The sequence below is a fragment of the Globicephala melas genome, chromosome 15, assembly GCF_963455315.2.
Source record: "Globicephala melas chromosome 15, mGloMel1.2, whole genome shotgun sequence".
NCBI classification, from domain to species: domain Eukaryota; kingdom Metazoa; phylum Chordata; class Mammalia; order Artiodactyla; family Delphinidae; genus Globicephala; species Globicephala melas.
In genome coordinates this window covers 50,219,746-50,234,475 of record NC_083328.1, presented here as the reverse complement: position 1 = coordinate 50,234,475, position 14,730 = coordinate 50,219,746, and the positions used below count along the sequence as shown (strand labels likewise).

General features: G+C 37.5%; 1 pseudogene; it reads right to left on the bottom strand.

Moving 5' to 3' along the window:
• Positions 1-10,534: 10,534 nt before the first annotated feature.
• Positions 10,535-12,462, bottom strand: LOC115861603 (importin subunit alpha-1 pseudogene; annotated as a pseudogene).
• Between the last annotated feature and the right edge of the window lie 2,268 nt (positions 12,463-14,730).

The window sequence follows — 14,730 nt, the reverse complement described above, 5'->3', positions numbered from 1 at the left end:
TGATTACACTCTAAGAATCCATATTTTGCTATTCTCTGTTAATGAGACAATTATTAATAAAAGTTTTTATTGGTCTTTGTGTTTTATGTTGTGCAGAAATCCCTAGAAGCAGAGCATGAGCCAGGGATTCAGGAGTAGGTGATTAATTGAGGAAGAGTTCTCAGAAGAGGAATGGGGAAACCAGGTTAGAACAGGGGAAATAAAGTAAGCAAGGACATGGTCTCAGCTGAAATCTGGCCTCATCTGATCCCACAGGGAGTTCTGGAGTGTGGGTTGTAACTTCTCACCTGGGCTTTTGTGCCTCTGAGTCCATCAGTTGCTGACTGTGGGATATCTTTCTTCTCTTGGTTTATAACCTCCCATAGAAGGTGGCTCCCATTGACCGAAGGTAGTTCTAAGCTGCTGTGAGCCATTAGCAACCAGTATTTAGAGAAGCTGGGATATGGGAACACCGGCCCATGGGTGCGCCAGGCTGGTACTGGTGATCAAAAAGCATCCACCACATTTTCCTTTCTCTTTTTCATTTGGGAAAACTTCTTGCTTGCCTTCCTTTGTAGTATTCTTTCATATTCCCTTCTCATTTTTCTTTAGTACTCATGCTCTTCTTTGTTCCACTCCTAAAAGTTATGAATGGTTGTATTATTCCTTGAATAATTGACCCAACCTGTGAATGTAATGACTTATCAGGGGAGAGTAGACCTCTGAATTTTGTGATCAAAGCACACAAATTCACAGTGCCTTGGGACCCTTCTGGTGTTGTACAACTGACGACAGAATTTTTCTAAGTCTACAATTTTTGCGGGGCTTCTATTGGCTATGCTATAAATAGCTTGGAGTAAGAACTGTCATGTTTGTCTTTCTTATTCCTAGCTTCTAGCATGGTTCCTAGCATAGAGCAGACATTCAATGAACGCTAATGAGTAACTGAATGAATGAATGAATAGTGGAGTTGAGTTTTGAGATATGAGACTTCACTGTAAGAATCCTAAGATTCAAAAAGATTGAAAAGTTTTTGAGGGTCAGTAAATGAGTACAGGTAAGAGTTGTGCTCAGTTGGAGATCCCATACAACATCTTATGGGGTCAACAGCTAGTCAGTGCGAACTGGATGGGAATGCTGGTGTAGATGTTTTCTTTTTTCTTTTTTTTTCAAGAAAAACTAAAAATGTCTTTACTTTTATTATTTAATTTTTAAAAATATTTATTTATTTACACGGCTACACTGGGTCTTAGTTGCGGCACACATGCTCTTTTAGTTGTGGCATGTGGGATCTAGTTTCCCAACAAGGGATAGAACCCAGGTACCCTGCATTGGGAGCATGGGGTCCTAGCCACTGGACCACAAGGGAAGTCACTTTACTTTTAAATATTAACAACTCACTTAGGGAAAACCAAAAAAATTCACACTGGTCAGAGTGGCCATCATCAAAAAAGTCTAAAAATGAAAAACCCTGGAGAGGGTGTAGAGAAAAAGGAACCCTCCTACACTGTTGGTGGGAATGTAAATTGGTGCAGCCATGGAAAACAATATGGAGGTTCCTTAAAAACCTAAAAATAGAATTAACATATGATCCAACAATCCCGCTCCTGGGTGTATATTGGGAAAAGATGAAAATTCTAATTAAAAAAGGTACATGCACCCCAATATTCATGGCAGCATTATTTACAATAGCCAAGACATGGAAGCAACATAAATGTCAATCAATGGATGAATGGATAACGAAGATGTCGTCCATATGCCGTGGAATGTTACTCAGCCCTAAAAGAGAATGAAATAATGCCATTTGCAGCAACATAGATGGACCTAGAGATTATCATACTAAGTGAAGTAAGTCAGACAGAGAAAGATAAATACCATATGATATCACATATGTGTAATCTAAAAAGAATGATACAAAATAACTTATTTACAAAACAAAAGCAGACTCAGACCTAGAAAACAAACTTATGGTTACCAAAGGGGAAAGGTTGGGGGAGGGATAAATTAGGAGTTTGAGATTAACATATATACCCTATTCTATATAAAATAGAGAAGCAACAAGGACCTAGTGTATAGCACAGGGGACCGTATTCAATATGTTATAATAACCTATAATGAAAACAATCTGTAAAAGGATATCTATATATATCTAAGTCACTTTGCTGTACAACTGAAACTAACACAACATTGTAAATCAACTATACTTCAATTAAAAAAAAAAGAAAACCAAACAACTAACATTGTTAGAACCAAACAATACATTTATTAACTGAACTTCACTTGAAAGCTTTCATTTTTGTCTTCTGCCATGGAATATTTCCTGATTGATGGTTACCATTTTTTTTCCTGTTTGAGTGATTAATAACAAAAAATGGAGAACTAGACAGCAGTATTCTCTGTCATCGCCTACTAATCAAAAGTGGCTCAACCAAGAGCATCTTTCTGTTTTTCTCCCAGTAAAACTCTGCTTTGAGTCTTTTCCTGTCCCAGTGACATCTTCTTATTCTACTTTTTTTATGCCTGTGTGTACTTAAACTCCCCAGCCCTCTTCTCACTCAATGCTTGGAGCTCCTGACCACTCTTCTGGAAACCTTGAGGTCATTTATGGTTATACTTCAAAGGCAGTCAGTGAACACCTGGAAATTCCTTTGCCAAATTATGCATATGTGTTTATGTGCATTTTTATGTGGAGGAATTTGTCAGATTCTAAAAGTAGTACCCCTTGTCCTGGGTTATTCCATTCATTATTGAAGCCTCATCTACACTTCTCTGTGTCTTACAGCTACGTCCCTTCCCCTCCTTTTAAAAATATTTTAGTGGATCCTCACTGCCTTCAAAATAAAATGCAGATTTTTTGGATTAGCATTCAAGATCCCTTATCATCATTTCCAGACCTTTCATCCTCTGTTCCACCAATTGTAACTATTCACAGTCTCAAGTTCCCTCCTGCTTCCATGTATGTGCACATGTCGCTCACCTTCTCCCCATCTCTCATGCATCTGTACATGGACAGCTCATATTTATCCTTGGGTTGAGTTTGCCCCAGAAGCAGACCCTAAGACAAGAACTTGAGTGTGAGAGTTTTATTTGGGAATTGATGCCAGGAAGCACAGCTAAGGGAAAGGAAAATGAACCAGAGTGGAAGCAATCTAGTAAAAGATGTGTTATCAAGCCCCTTACCACTGTGGGCAATTAGAGAAATACTATCCCACTGAGGAACTCTAAGAGACAGTGTAGAACAACTTCAGAGTTATCTCAACTGTGAAGGAAAAAGGGTGAGGTATTTATCCACCAACTCCTGGAAGTTACTGCTCTTGGGAGGACTTCCAGCAGCAACTGGGTGTGTTCTAAGGCCAGGAAAACAGCCCTCAAGTGTTGAGTCTTAGGTGTTCCCAGTAAGTTGTCTGTAGAATAGAAATGAGTGCTGAGGGCATATGGACAGGATAATGTCAGTTTCCCTATAAAATTGGAAATGTTTACAGAGGATTCCTCTGTAAACATACCCTGTCAAAGGAAACTAACCCAAGAGAAGTTCTCCAAAGACCTTTCTCCCTCATTTGAGTTATGTAAGTGTTCATTGTGTTCTCTTGATGACCTCTGATAACTTTTAAAAGCATACTAGCTACATAATTGAGAAAATTTGATTAAGTTGATGCCCTGGGTTGGGCATTGTGCTAGGCAATGAGGATGTAACAGTGAAAATGGCAGGCGTCCACCCATCAATTACAGAAGTGATGAGTATCACACAACTATAACAAGTTGACCACTTGTCTGCCTCCAAGACTAAAATATATCTTTTATATCTTAATCCTCAGGCCTTACTCATTATCTGGCACAGAGTGGGCAGTCAATAAATGCTTACCATGATCGGTGAATAAATGAAGTATATTCTTCAGGCTTATCTAGAGCCCTTTATTTGGAAATTGTGAGCACGTGGGAAAATTCCGAGTGAATTGAGCATTGAAATTCTACCTATAAGCAGAGATCTGGGAAATCACTGCCTGATTTGGAACATGCCACCTTGACTGGGGGCTTAATGTGAAGCAGTAATCCCTACCTAGCTGTCACCCAGGAAGAACATGCTGTACAATTCTAAACAGCATGTTCTTTTTCAGTAAACTCAAAGCAAGCCAACTTTGCAGCCAGAATCATTGCAATTGATCATCTGTAATTAAATCCAGGCCTAAGAGGCAGCCTTTTAATCTTTAAAGTGATTCCCAATGTGAATCTATAAGGTTATCTACCCGGTGAACCCAAACCAGAGTGGAATGAATCACTTTCCGACCTTTTGGTGAAGTGAAGTGCAGGATAATGTATGGAGTATTTTCTTGATTATTTTATCTTGACATAACTGAATTTTTCTTAAGAAGGAATGCAGTCTAACATAAAAAGTCTAAAGAAATATTTTCAGATTCAAGAATGGAAGTTCCTACATGTTTGTCTAGAAGACTTGTGAGGAATCACACATTCAAAGAAAGTGAAGAAAGGGCATTTTGTGTAGTCTTTATGTTTACTTACTACTTATTTTTCTGGAGAAGCCTTGATATGCAAATGAACTCGTTTTGTTAAACAGTGTCATGATCGAGTGAGCCACCTGTTGGTCATAGCTGACAACTGCACCGTATTTGAGTTGCATTTTGTTTTCTTTCCATGTGGCCTCATGCTGGAATATGCTGCAGAGCAGTGGTTATTGAACTTTGGTGTGTTTCAGCATCACCTGAAGAGCTAATAAAGAACATACATGATCAAGTTTCTTGAAGCAGGGCAGGGCCTCGGTCTTTGTATTTTTACCAAGTTCTTACACCCATTGAAGTTTGAGAATCACTGCTATAGATTATGAACAAGTTTTTCTCAAATATTTTGAGCAATTGTTTTATGCAGAACACCCATGAAAAAAGTTTTTAAATTTATATTACTCCAAAAAATTAATAAACAACATAATAAATACAATTAAAAGTGTATTTTGCAGAAACAAATGGAAACAATTTAAGTATTAGTCTAATGAAGGAGTAACATTTCATTTTGTTTTAATGCAGAAGAAGCTATAGTTGAATTGTGTACTAAATGCTCATGGAAAACCTGCACGTTATTCTCAGAATAGTGGTTTTATTAAATACTGATCTACGATATCATAACCTTCTTTTTTTTAGCCTTCCTTTGGCTTCCTACTTAAATTCTAACCTTAAATCAGTGCTATTTACACTCTGTATTCCAAATTTCTCTTCTAGCCCATGTTTCTTTTTCTGGTGATTTAAATTATTTTTATTTGAAAGGAATTTATTTATTTTCATTAAAAATGAAATAGGTCATATTATAGAAGGAGACTGGAGCTCAAAAATTAATTTCCATCTGTAGAAAACTTAAAAAAAAATACGAACCATAGCATTAAATACTTTGGCTCAAATATGGACAATTTCAGGTCAGCATACATTGAAAAAAATTGTTCAAAAATAATAAATGTTATCACTTCAAACCCACCAGAATGGTTAAAAATAAAAAAGACTGGCCACACCAAATACTAGTGAGAATGTAGAGCTACTGGAACTGTTTGGAGTGTAAAATGGTATGATCAACTTTGGAAAAAAGTCTTTATAAAGTTAAAAATTTATGGTTATGATACAGTAAGTGCCCTCCTGGGAGAAAGTGCATGCAAGAGAAATGAAAATGTATGTCCACAAAAAGACTTAAACCCATGACCTATCATCAGAGTGGTTCCTTGGATTTTTCAATGAAACTTCAACAAGCCCAAACAGAGGCAGGACTCTCTAAGATTCAGTGGAGACCCATGCATTGGACTTGTTTAGTTCTGGGCAAATCTCTTCTGTTAAGCGAAAAGAAAGACATCAAAAATGAATGTGTCATAGGTAGGGATGAGAGGCAATATGTTGCCAATTTCAGTGAACTGGTCAGAAGAACCAGTGTGGCTAAGTGCAGAGGTTCTCAACCCTGGCTGTGTTGTAATCATCTGAGATGCTTCAAAAAATACCGATACCTGAGCCCCCCACACAAAGATGCCGATGGAATAGGTCTACAAGGGGCCCAGGCAATTCTAAAAAGCAACTGGGATTGGTTTAGAGCAGTGGTTCTCACAGTGTGGTCCTCAGACCAGAAGTATCATCATAACCAGAGAACTTGTTAAAAACCAGTTTTTCAGGCCTTACCCTAGATCTACTGAATCGGAAATTCAGGGATGGGGCCTAGCCATCTTTATTTCAACAAGCCCTCTAAATGATTATTTTGCACCATGTAGTTTGCCCACTGATTAGAAAATTTCTTTGGGGCTGTTTCAGAATCAAGTCTTCCTGGTTTTGGTTTTAGAGTCTCTGGTTTTTGAAGCATTCCTCTTTTTATATCATGGTATTAATTTTAATCTTAAGCAACTTTCTCATGAATTGTGTATGGATCTTTGTATAATTCCCCCCCCCCATTTCTTCAATTCTTCACCGGTTAAGTTTTCATCTCCTCTGCAGCCAATTGTTTTTGCTCTTTCTTTTCCTATTTCTTCTCTTCCTGAATCAGCTTCTTTCACAAAGCCACATCTTTATCTGCTTTCAAGATCCCTACATTGTGCTGCAAGGTTTTGCATACATTTTCCAGTAGAACTTTGTTGAATGCAGAGAACAAATCTCGTGTTGGCTTTGTTCTTCCAGCTCATGCCTGGTTGACACCTCATCGCTCAACTTGGATGGGAAATGGCCTCAATCTTTTCCAGCTATTGTTAACAAAGATTATATCCAGGAGATATATATCATCTGTCATCTCTGATTTATTTTATCTCCTCACTCTGGTGATTTACCAGTTATTTCAGCTGCCCAATGCAATTATTCAAAACTTCAAATTCGTTTTCTTTGTAAACAAGGGTTTCCTCGAGGTCTTTCTGAATTTTATAATAAACTGTAATTTTACTGGTTTTCTCTGCTCAGTGTTCCCTTCATTCTGGTTGGACATTTCCTATAGGAACTGCTCCATGCTCTCCTTAGGTCTTGATTTTTTTCTCTTGAACCTGCCAGAAGTTAAACTTCATCTTCTCTTTGCCAAGTTTAGCTGCATTAGAACTTTTTTTCACTTTCAGAGTTTTATAGAATTCCTTGAAAATATATGTGATATTTCCATAGGCTTGTCACCTTCCAATACCTTGTTCTGTTTGTTTAATTTTGTTTCCTTTATTTGTTTGCTTTTGTGTTTTATACTTCCTGTTTCCCCAAACAAGTATGCTTTCTACCAGCATTTCATTTATTATTTGATTCATTTTTAAAGATGCTGATTGGAATCTTTATGGAGTCTCTTCCTCAGAGAGATGTTTGTATTGTATCCTGATTTACACACACACACACACACACACACACAGTCTTTGCTGCTTTAATTTTCTGTTCCTATTTGACAATCTTTGTTTATTTTAAGGTATCTTTAAAGTTTTGTAAATCGGTTGTGTTGACATTTATTGCCATCTCTTCATGGAAAGGAATACTCTCCTAAAGACAATTACCTCAAACACCTCATCTTCAGGAACTTAACAGGTTTGTTCCTTTCTTTCCGAGTTTCAGCTGTGGGCTTTTCCTAAAGGACGTTCATTGAGAAATGGTTCATTTTCTCTCCTTCTCACCTAAATCCTATTTTTCTCCCTCCAAAGTATCAAACTTCATTTCCTCTATGAAAACACAGTCTTTGCCTGTTGACCATGCTGGCAGTAAATCTCTCTTCCTTTCCTTCTGGCTCTCTTTCTCTCTCTTGTACTTCATATTTTTTTGGATTAAATCATTTAGGGACTACCCACCACCAAACAACCCAAAGCTCCCACTAGCTTGTAACACACATGCAGTTCCTTCATCTTGTTATCATTTTTTGGTATTGCAACATCAGTTTTTTTGTTTCTGTTTTTTTTTTTCTTCCAGGTTTATTGAGATATAATTGGCATACAGCTCTGAATAAGTTTAAGTTGTGCAGCATAATGATTTCACTTACATACATCATGAAACAATTATCACAGTAAGTTTGGTGAACACCCATAATCTCATATAGATATAAAGATAAAGAAAAAAAATGTTTTCCTTGTGATGAGAACTCTTAAGATTTGCTCTCTTAACGAGTTTCATATATAACATACAGAAGTCTTAATTATATTTATCATGTTGTACATTACACCCCTTGTACATATTTATCTTGTAACTAGAAATCTGTACCTTTTGACTGCCTTCCTTCAATTCTCCCTCCCCCTACACCCTGCCTTCTCTGGTAACCACAAATCTGATCTCTTTTTCTGTGAGTGTGTGTGTGTGTGTTTGTTTGTTTCTGAAGTGTAATTGACTTACAACACTATGTTAGTTCCTGCTACACAACATAGTGATTTGGTATTTCTATACATTTCAAAATGATCACAGAAAGTCTAGTTACGATATGTCACTATACAAAGGTATGACATAATAACTGACGATATTCCCCACACTGTACATTTTGCACCCGTGACTCTTTATTTTGTATCTGGAAGTTTGTACCTCTTAATCTCCCTCACCTATTCTTCTCCTCCCCACACTTCCTCCCCTCTGGCAACCACCTGTTTTTTTCTCTGCTTCTACGACTCTGTTTCTGCTTATTATGTTTGTTCATTTTTTTTTGCTATTTTTTTTAGATGTTGGGGGGTAGGAGTTTATTAATTAATTTATTTATTTTGGCTGTGTTGGGTCTTCGTTTCTGTGTGAGGGCTTTCTCTAGTTGTGGCAAGTGGGGGCCACTCTTCATCGTGGTGCACGGGCCTCTCACTATCGTGGTCTCTCTTGTTGCGGAGCACAGGCTCCAGACACACAGGCTCAGTAGTTGTAGCTCATGGGCCTAGTTGCTCCATGGCATGTGGGATCCTCCCAGACCAGGGCTCGAACCCGTGTCCCTTACATTAGCAGGCAGATTCTCAACCACTGCACCACCAGGGAAGCCCCACTTTTTTTGTTTTTTAGACTACACATATGAGTGAAATCATACAATATTTGTCTTTACTTGTCTTACTTATTTCACTTAGCATAACACCCTCTAGGTCCATCCATGTTGTCGTGGCAAGATCTCATTCTTCTTTTATGGCTGAGTAGTATTCCACTGTATATGTATAACACATCTTCTTTGTCTATTCATCTATTGATGGGCACTTAGGTTGCTTCCATACCTGGCTATTGTAAATAATGCTGCAGTGAACATTGGGGTGCATATCTTTTCTAGTTAATGTTTTCATTTCCTTTGGATAAATATCTGGTAGTAGAATGGAATTGATGGATTGTATGGTAATTCTATTTTTAATTTTTTGAGGAACCTCCATACTGTTTTCCATAGTGGTTGCACCAATTTACATTCCCACTGACAGTGCATGAGTGCTCCCTTTTCTCCACATCCTTGCCAACATTTGTTATTTTAAACATTTTTTTTTTTTTTGGTAATAGCCATTCTGACAGGTGTGAGGTGATATCTCATTATGGTTTTGATTTGCTTTTGCCTGATGATTAGTGATGTTGAGCATCTTTTCATGTGCCTGTTGGCCACTTGTATGTCTTCTTTGGAAAAATGTCTATTCAGGTCCTTTGCCCATTTTTTAATCAGGTTTTTTGGCTTATTGTTGTTGAGTTGTATGACTTCTTGGCATATTTTGGATATTAACCCCTAATCAGATATATTATTCGCAAATATCTTCTCCCATTCAGTAGGAGACCTTTTCATTTTGTTGAGTTTCCTTTGCCATGCAAAAGCTTTTTAGTTTGATGTAGTCCCATTTGTTCATTTTTTGTTGTTTTTGTTTTCCTTGCTTTAGGAAACATATCCAAGTAAATATTACTAAGACGGATGTCAATGAGTGTACTGTCTGTTTTCTTCTAGACATTTTATGGTTTTGGATCTTATGTTCAAGTCTTTAATCCAAGTTGAATTGTGAGAAAGTAAATCAGTTTGAATCTTTTGCATGTAGCTGTCCAGTGTTCCCAACCCCATTTATTGAAGAGGTCGTCCTCTCCCCCATTGTATATTCTTGCCCTTTTTGTCATAGATTAATTGCCCTTATAAGTGTAGTTCATTTCTAGGCTCTCTCTTCTGTTCTATTGATCTATGTGTCTGTTTTTGTGTCAGTACCATAATGTTTTGATTACTGTAGCTGTATAGTATAGTTTGAAATCAGAGTGTCTGATACCTCCAGCTTTATTCTTCTTTCTCAAGATAATCTTGGTTATTTGGTGTCTTTTCTGTTTCCAAAGAAATTTTAGAATTATTTGTCCTCATTCTGTGAAAAATGCCATTGGTATTCTGGTAAGGATTTTATCGAATCTGTAGGTTGCCTTGGGTAGTGTGGTCATTTTAACAATATTAATTCTTCCAATCATTGAGCACAGTATATCTTTCCATATATTTGTGTCATCTTCAGTTTCTTTCATCAGTGTTCTATAGTTTTCCAAGTACAGGTCTTATACCTCCTTTGTTAGACTCATTCTTAGGTATTTAATTTTTTTGATGCTGTGATAAATGGGATTTTTTTCTTTCTCTTTTTTTATTGTTTGCATGGGATTGTTTTCTTTTTTTTTTTTAAAGGTGGAATTTAATCTTTATTTACAGGACACTGCAAGATATGAAATTCCACATAGAAATAAGAAACCCATTGAGAGGAGAAGCTTCATACAGTATGTACAGTTTGGAACTGTTCAAGTATAGTTCCTTTGTAAAAAGTGCTACAATAACAAACCACGTGTAAAGAGTTCTTAGTAGAGAAACAGTAAGACAAACTTCTACCAAACATAGTACACAACAAACAACTTTATGCCTCAGATGTACAATCTAAAAGTTGAAGGTCCCAGCAGTGCCATCCTGAACTTGGCATGTATACCCTTCAGAGGTAGTTTCTGGCACAACATTTTGATCTTCCTCTTCCTCCACAGAGAAATACTTCTCAATCAAGTTTAATGAAGCTTTGTACACAGACTCATTTTCATGGTTTTGCAGAGCTTCAATTTTGTCCAAACCTCCACATTCTTCAACCCTTATACTAAGTTTCTCAGTTTCCCCTAGTTTCTCAGCAGTCTGAAAGATATTTGAGATGGCATCCAGAATAACCAGAATAATTTTAGTGTCTTTCGCAGTTAGGAGGTTCATCAACGGTTCTATTATGCCACAATGAACAAGGTATACAATCTGCTCAACTGTTCCGCCGCTTGTGTAGTTGGTCACAGCCCATACAGCTTCCTTTTGTGTCTTAAAGTCGACCTTAGAGAGAACGCCAACAAGGACTGGGACTAATCCATGATATACAACTTGCTGTATCTGGTCCTGGCGTCCAGCCGTGATGTTTGACATTGTCCACGTAGCTTCCTTCTGAATATTAGTTTTGGAGTTTGTAAGCAGGCTGGGAAAGATGGCAAGTGCTCCTGCATCTATTACAACATGAGTCTGTTCATCTATCCCAGTGACAATATTCCCTATGGCTCTTAGCGTGGGAGTCACAATTGGCAATTCAGTAGCTCCTAAAAGCTTCACAAGTTGGGGTACAACCCCAGTTTTCACAATCATTTCAATCCATTCATTTGGACCATCGGTAAGGTAGGAAATACCCCAGCAGGTATCAGCTAAAACTTCTGGATCATCGTGATGCAGGAGACGAACTAAAGTAGGAAGAATTTGCTCAACAGCATCTAAGGGGAGTGCAGGATTCTTGTTGCGACAAAGATTTGAAAGTGTCCAGGTAAGATTACGTAAGTAACCACATGCTAAAGATGACAAATCAGGAACCGCCAAAAGTGCCAACAGCAGGTCAACTGCACCATACTTGATAACCAAGTCTCGGAAAATCGAGCCATCACCTGCAATGTTTCCTAGAGCCCATACAGCTTGTTCACTGATATGAGTGTGGGGAGATGCCAACAGAGAAATGAATGCTGGGATAGCACCTCCATCTACCACAGCCTTTGTCTGTTCTGATGTCCCGGAAGCAATGTTAGTGAGGGCCCAAGCAGATTCAAACTGAATGGGACTACAATCAGTTCTGCCCAAGAAGGACACAAATTTTGGAAACAAACCAGCCCGGATTATGCTGTCTATAGGGGACTGTTTTTCCCTGGAAAGCAGCTTCCTAGCAGCTTGAGTAGCTTGGAGCTGGCTTTCCAAATTGTTGCTATTTATGCCTTTGACAATGTCATCAACAGACCAATTTACAGTGCCCTGGTTGTTGCAGTTTTCCTGCAGTGGAGAAGCAGCATCATCTGGAACGGAGCTGACATTTCTCCTTTTCAGCATCTGGTCATCCTTCTTAGCTTTCCTGAGCTCCACATTAACTTCTATTCGGTGCCGCCTCATTTCTGTACTGTCTTTCCCCTTGTTCCTGAATCTGTTAAGGCGGGCAGCTGGTGAATAGCATTCTCATTGATGGACATGGTTATGAGACAAAGGGAGAAAGCTACACAGCCAGCTCAAGCTTCCACAGGAGGCGGTGCGGGGCGCACAGGCTGCGGATCGACTGCGCTCAAGACGTCCACCACGGTCAGCCAGAGGACGGTGTCGGGATTGTTTTCTTAATTTCCTTTTTGATAGTTCAGTGTTAGTGTATAGAAACACAATAATTTTCTATATATTAATTTTGTATCCTAAAACTTTACCAAATTCATTGATGATTTCTAGTAGGTTTTTGGTGGCATCTAAAGGATTTTCTATGTCATGTCATGTCTATAGTTCATGACATTTATAAACTGTGACAGTTTTACATCTTTCTTTCCAATCTGAATTCCTCTTATTAATTTTTTTCTGGTTTGATTTGTGTGGTTTGGACTTCCAATACTCTGTTGAATAAAACCTACTCTGACTTTTAAATCCATATTCTTTTCCTCTACCAAATACAAACAGGAACTGGGTCCCAAACAGCTAATTAATTAGAGGTTCCTTATGGATTATATCCAGGAGCAAAATCTTAGGACTAGATGGATTCAGTAAATAGTACATGAAGTCAGATGGCAAAAAACTTCAGAGTATAATTTTCAAAAACTTCAAAAGCACTACTTTCTCTCAAATATATAGGGGACATATGTTAATTAATAGCAGAAACTCACTAATGGCATAATCAGCAGGATGGTAAATTTGGGTCAAAGTGGAGTTCAAAAGACTGAAGCACGTATTGTCAATGAAAGAAAAAAGTGTTGAAATAAGATTGTTAATTAAATACAAAACTGGTTAATGTACTACAGGGCAATAAAATTGTTTTATTGCCCTGTAGTACAGTACAGAAATCATTTGCAAATTATAAGTCTTCTAGAAGTTAACATTTAACTTTGTAGAGTCTGAGCTGTAATCAATAGTAAATAGTCAATCAAACAAAGATACATTATGCTAGAGCCGTTCTGTCCAATATGAGAGCCATGTCATATGTGCCTATTTCAAATTTAAATTAAATTAATTAAACTTATATAAAGTTAAAAATGGTGTCCCTTTTTTGTACTAGCCATATTTCAAGTGCTCAATAGACACATGTGGCTAGTGGCTACCATATTGAATAGCTCAGACATAGAACACTTTGATCATCACAGAACGTTCTATTGGACCCACTTCCTTGGCTTATAAGATGAACCTCAGGCAGGCTTGCTAAAGAATACTCTAGCTTTACACAAAAAGGCAAAGTTTTCCATAAATTTTCTTAATAGCAGGAGCCATGAATTGCAGGGACTTGAAATTTCATTGGAAGAGACATGAAAATTGAGATGAGAGTTTAGCTGTGCTGGTAGCTTGTATGGCTAAGGTTTTTCCTGAGCTCTTTGTCTGGACTCCTACCATGGCTCATCCCAGTTTCACTGCATCCTTACTACAATATGGCTGGGATGCTGTGTGGCCCTGATGCTGCCCATACATAAGCCTGTTTTCCTGGAAGTGGCATCCCAAGACAATGGTCTTGAAATGATTTGTTGCAATATCCTAAAATTAAGGGATTTTGAAAAACTATAGACCTCCTCAAATATTTTAAGTTGAATCTAATAATGTAATAACTATTACATTATATTTTAAGTGTATCCAAAGGGATTTAAATATAAATGGTATTTTGAAATTTAGCATCATCCATTTTTTTTTTTTTTTTTTTTTTTGCTGTATGTGGGCCTCTCACTGTTGTGGCCTCTCCCGTTGCAAAGCACAGGCTCCGGACGCACAGACTCAGCAGCCATGGCTCACGGGCCCAGCCGCTCCGCAGCATGTGGGATCCTCCCGGACCAGGGCACGAACCCGTGTCCCCTGCATTGGTAGGTGGACTCTCAACCACTGCGCCACCAGGGAAGCCCACATCATCCATTTTTAAGAAATTCTCCAATGATAATCAGAAAATTTACATCATTTCTCTTACTGCTGAAAACCAAATTTTTATTATGGTTCTCCTACTGAACTGTTTCCTATAGTAATTTATTTTATATTTAAAAGTTTTTATTGTTCATTCTACATTCTTCACAGCACCAAAAGTATGTATAATAAATTGAAAAAAGTATTTTGTTGCTGATAACCATAAATGTTGCTATGTTTAAAAATGTATTGCAATTAATGGTAATTCACAATTGGTAAAAACATTATAAATCTATTAGAAATTTTGATAAATAAGTATTCATATAAAAGCAAAATTTTTTTTCAAGTGCATTTCTTAATAAGTGAGACTTTTCCTCAATTTATATATTGTGGATATTTATGAAGGAGATAAATATTTCTTTATTGCTAAAAGGACACGGGTCTATCATGGATTCTATTTCTATTCTTCTTTTTGTATATATAATC